The sequence below is a fragment of the Lolium rigidum genome, chromosome 6 (assembly GCF_022539505.1).
Source record: "Lolium rigidum isolate FL_2022 chromosome 6, APGP_CSIRO_Lrig_0.1, whole genome shotgun sequence".
Taxonomy (NCBI): domain Eukaryota; kingdom Viridiplantae; phylum Streptophyta; class Magnoliopsida; order Poales; family Poaceae; genus Lolium; species Lolium rigidum.
This window is the reverse complement of record NC_061513.1, coordinates 22,041,114-22,045,778: the sequence shown is the minus strand read 5'-3', so window position 1 is coordinate 22,045,778 and position 4,665 is coordinate 22,041,114. Positions and strand designations below refer to the sequence as shown.

The 4,665-nt window shown below is 45.4% G+C and overlaps 1 long non-coding RNA gene across 1 annotated transcript; it reads right to left on the bottom strand.

Moving 5' to 3' along the window:
• Positions 1–1,402: 1,402 nt before the first annotated feature.
• On the bottom strand, positions 1,403–2,416 carry LOC124660089. Its single transcript, XR_006989791.1, has 3 exons — positions 2,359–2,416; positions 2,127–2,250; positions 1,403–1,450 (listed from the first exon to the last, which is right to left on the bottom strand). It is a non-coding gene; the product is annotated as an uncharacterized LOC124660089 (long non-coding RNA).
• Between the last annotated feature and the right edge of the window lie 2,249 nt (positions 2,417–4,665).

Below are 4,665 nucleotides of genomic sequence, written 5' to 3'. Positions count from 1 at the left end.
ACAATGTGCTACCACGATAACACGAGCTCATACTTTTTGCTGGTCACTCAGATAGCAATTGTTGTTCTTTAGCTGAGGCCATGCTCACCCACCCGCAGCCGCCGCCAGGAAGCCGCAAGAATAAACTTCAATCATTTTCGGCATAATGTGCTTGGCTGGAAGCACTACATTTAACCTGATGAAATTTGAGAAGAGTGGTGAAATTAGAAAAACATATTCCGCAAAAAAAAAGTGCGACCAAACAGAGGAAAATACTAAAACTATCGCATGGCAAGGGCAGTAAGCCATCCTAAACCTGATAAAGAGAAGAGAATAATCCTAATTAGCTCGGGATGAATCAGCTTCATTGGATAGGATACTATGCCATCGGGCTCATCAAGATCGGTACAAGGAAAACTATCAAGCATTCAGATTATGTATCATGTTGGCACAAATACAATACCAGCAAACCGGCAACTAAACATCTACAGAAAATCTAAGTCAGAAAAAGGGTGTTGTCAGAATTATTTTCAACAAGCTAACTTAACTTTGTAATCAAATTATCTACTATGGCGCAGAAAAAAAGAGTCAACTCAAAGGTATATAATCCCCGCTTCTCTAACCAGAGGAAAACTTCAGATTGGTGTTCAATCCTTCTAAAACTTTTACCATGAAATACTAATATGTTAAACATATATATATATATATATATATATATATATATATATATATATATATATATATATATTCTAAACCAAATAATTTCATTTGATTTTTATTTCTATGGTTCTTGTGAACAAAAGGGACAGTGTTTTGTTGTTGAATGCTTTCGCATTGGACTGGACGAAAGCTACTACTTCGAGGATTAATTGTGTATAAGCTGGCCTCCTCTTCACTGAAGAACACAAATATCCATATGATGTTTGCTTCACATATAACGGCACGTATAAGGGTATGATCGATCAGAATGAGTGAAGGTTGAAGCTTTTATTGTCAGCATTATATAATTGCACAATACATCTATTTAACCAAAGATTTCGTGAGTTGCTGAGTTTCTGTAAGTTGGATCTTTTATGCACAATACATTGTAATTGCATTATTCGGAACCATGTACATCGGTACAAATCCAGAATCTGACCTACAAGTCCATCATTGACAACCCAAAGATAAGAATTACTATTAACCTTGCAAGGATAGCACGATGGACATGAAGGATCAACTTATTAAATGCAGGTTGTGGAGCATCTCGTGCACCCAATATTCCATTGCTGAAAGGCTGTAACCAAATAGAGGCCCAAGTTAAAACACAGGAGTATGATGTTGGTTGCCATACATATGTAAATCTAGGTTCCATGAAATGAAAGCTTCGGTAAAGGGAGTGCCACCACCTGCCATACATTTATTCAAGCGTTGGAAACCAGCTGTGCACATGAACCCAGGTGGTGTACACAAACCGAGATATGCCATCCTCCTAGAAGAAAAACCGAAGCATCAGAAAGCAAGTCAATAACTGAGTAGAGATCACAGGGGCACCCTAGGATGAACTCCGAGTTATGCATTGCGTAGAAATCAAAATAAATATTAGATATGCAGATTTATTTACTAAGAGCAAACCATTCAATCAGTTCGTGAAAAAATACACTATTTCATCAATATTGCTATTTTGCAACCTTAACAACATAAATCAAGCCAGAATTCAGAAAACATAGATACTGCTTTCCCCTGTAATACCTAACAGAGCTCCGTCCATTGGTTTAAGTTTGATTCTACATCATATGACTCCTTTTTAATTCAGTGGTCATGCTGATCACTAAGTACTTGTTAATTAAATATACACCCAGCAAGCCAAAACTTGTATACAGGAAATAGAGAATCTCTATACTGCAAAACTGACGGGAGGCAACGAATCGTTCAGACATATGCTGAATCTGACATGTGTTGAAGACTGAAAACACTCAATGATACAATAGCTTTGAACCAAACTACTTTAGAATTGTGGTGTTGAAACTAAGTTGTGTCACATTTATCATTCTTAAGGTTTTATTCAAAATTAAGTTGAATAATGGAAAGTACACTTATATTTACTATGATATACTTATAACTTAAGCACTCAGAGCAAAATATTTAGGAGGTCTAGCTTTGTTAACCTTCTCTTCAGTACTACCAATGTCAATGAAGGCATTAGCTAAGATCCATTCATGGAGGAACATTAGAGTTCACTGCTTTCAGAATCACCTGCCCGTGGCCTCGCCGTTTACCAAAGAAATAAGCCTGGTTTGATAGAACAACATGATAATCATAGAATTAGTCCACACATACCCTGAAGGTTTAGAATTAAATCTGTAAATGCCAAAAAAAATGCAAAAACTAAGCACTCACCAGGAAGCTTTGTTGGGAGAGAAGCAAATCAGTTACACGAATGGATCTGGAAAGCCAGAATGCCCAGTTAAATACACAAATACCTCCCTGATATAGTTTGTTAAGCTTTTAGATCTTTATATTGTCTACGTCTGCCTATTTAGATGAGAAGATTGGAATTGGAGAGTACATGAAGACTGTAAGCAAACCAAAAGACAAGATCGAAACAATCACTCCTTCTGCCTAGGTGCGCCCCTCCCACTTTTCTATTCATCATCCAATCGGCGAGTATTTAGGTCGAGGGGGAGTTTGAGGGTGGGTAGAGAGAGCACAGGCTGAGAGAGAGGGAGACTGGGAGGAGCTCGGCTTGGCGTATGAACTGTCGCCAGCGTCTCTGCTCGCTGCTCCTTGACATCAAACCCTACAATTAAAATAGAATCAGAATGAGGAGCTCACACAGATGTACGCGGGCTTTCCTTCCGTAGCAGCGACTCCTCCTCTTCGTCGCGTCCAGTCTCCTCCTTTACTCTCCCCCGCGCTGGGCCTCTGCTCTATGACGCCATAGCACCTCGGAGGGGATCTGAGGTGGAGGCGTCACCCTGGGCGCCTAAAGTGGGGACTGGGCTTGGAGGAGACGCACTCCATGGCGCTGGCGCACAACGGCGCAGGGGGTGGTCGGCCATGGTGTGGAGGAGCCGCGACGGCGGCTGACGTCGACGCCAGCGACCGGCGGCGACCTGGAGGAGCCTCGACGGCGGCTGACGTCGACGCCAGCGACCGGCGGCGACCTGGAGGAGCCGCGATGGCGGCGGCGACCCACGGCGCCTCCTCCAGCCCACGGCCGTCTCCGTGGCCGTCCGGCTCCATCCAGGGGAGAGGTGGCGCGGCGCTCGCTTCCACCCACCTCCGAGATGCGCTCGTCCAACGCCTTCTGCGGCTGGGAGAGTGCCCTCTCGCGCTTCTCCAGCGCCTGGGGAGTGCCCTCTCCGGCCTCACGCGCGGAGGTCGGCCGGCGATTGGGGGAGGAGAAGAGACTTGCAGAAGACCAGGAACGGGCGCGCCGCCACGGTTGGGGAGGAGGAGAGACGAGGATTGGGGAGGAGAGGAAGGACGGGGATTGGGGAGCGAATCGGGGAATGGCGATCTAGGTTTTCACCATCCCCGCGCGGCTCGAGACAGAAGGCGACGCCAACGAGCACTTGTGGATGTCTCTGACGGTTGGTCCCCGCAAGTACCTGGCCCCATGCGTCATGGACTCCATGAAAAGCTGAACGAGTGAGAAAAAAACTACCGATCGAACGGCTGTAGTGAAAAGTGGGATGTGGCTGGGCAAAACCAACGACCCAGATTCATTTGCCCCTCTCAGACCCCCTGGTTGAGAGGGTAGTCTAGGGACATTTATAGGAGAAATAACGGAGGCCAGACCCTTCAAAACCGGTAGAAACCCGGCCTGCCAAACGGTTTTGCGGCCGTTTGCAGTGATTTGGTGCTGTCCCAAGGCAACTAAAACACTCGAATCCCTGAAAAACCTGTGTGCCGACCAAGGCCTTAGGAAAAATATTGCAAAATATCATTTGGTCAAACTATTTCAGTCTTATAAACTTTTCTTCTGGACACCTATGCGAACGGTGTGTGGCGCCCGTGGGAACGGCGCCACACAACGTGTCCTCCGTGGCACGCTCGAGCCAGCCAGCCGATGTGGCAAAGATGTATGGCGTCACTCCCATGAGCGCCACACATCCACTTATTTGTGGCGCCCCGAGCCGCCCAGCCCGACCAGGCCACCACTCTTCCCTATCTCTACTTCCTTTCTCCTCCTCCACCGACTAGGCACCCCATCTCACCCCCACCTAAATCCCTTTGGATTTATGTAGATATGTCAGTGGATTACGTTCCCAACCCGTCCATGAAGGTAATCTCCTCTGATCTCCTTCTTTTTATCCAATACTTTGATGGATTTGGTTAAACCTATATCTGAAACCCTAGATGTGTGAAACCCTAGCTTGATTTTCCAACCCTGGTTTTTTGGAATGTTAGGTTTGTTGGACTAGGAAAAGTGTTAGGGTTTGGTTGTATGGCTTGACTTGTTTTGTCTTGCCATGGATAATTATTGAACACATGTATGTATGTGTTGTTGACATTATGCTAGGGATGGCAAAAATTGTTCATGATCAGCATGTGGACAAAGATGCTTTTTTGAAAGGAAACGTAGAGCTGGACCCGGAAGAGCTTGACTTGGTGTTTGACCGTATCCCTAACTATGTCGAGGTGGTAGCACAAGTGAGGATTGACTTGAATTGGAATGAGACACGTGATGGTGTTGAGCTA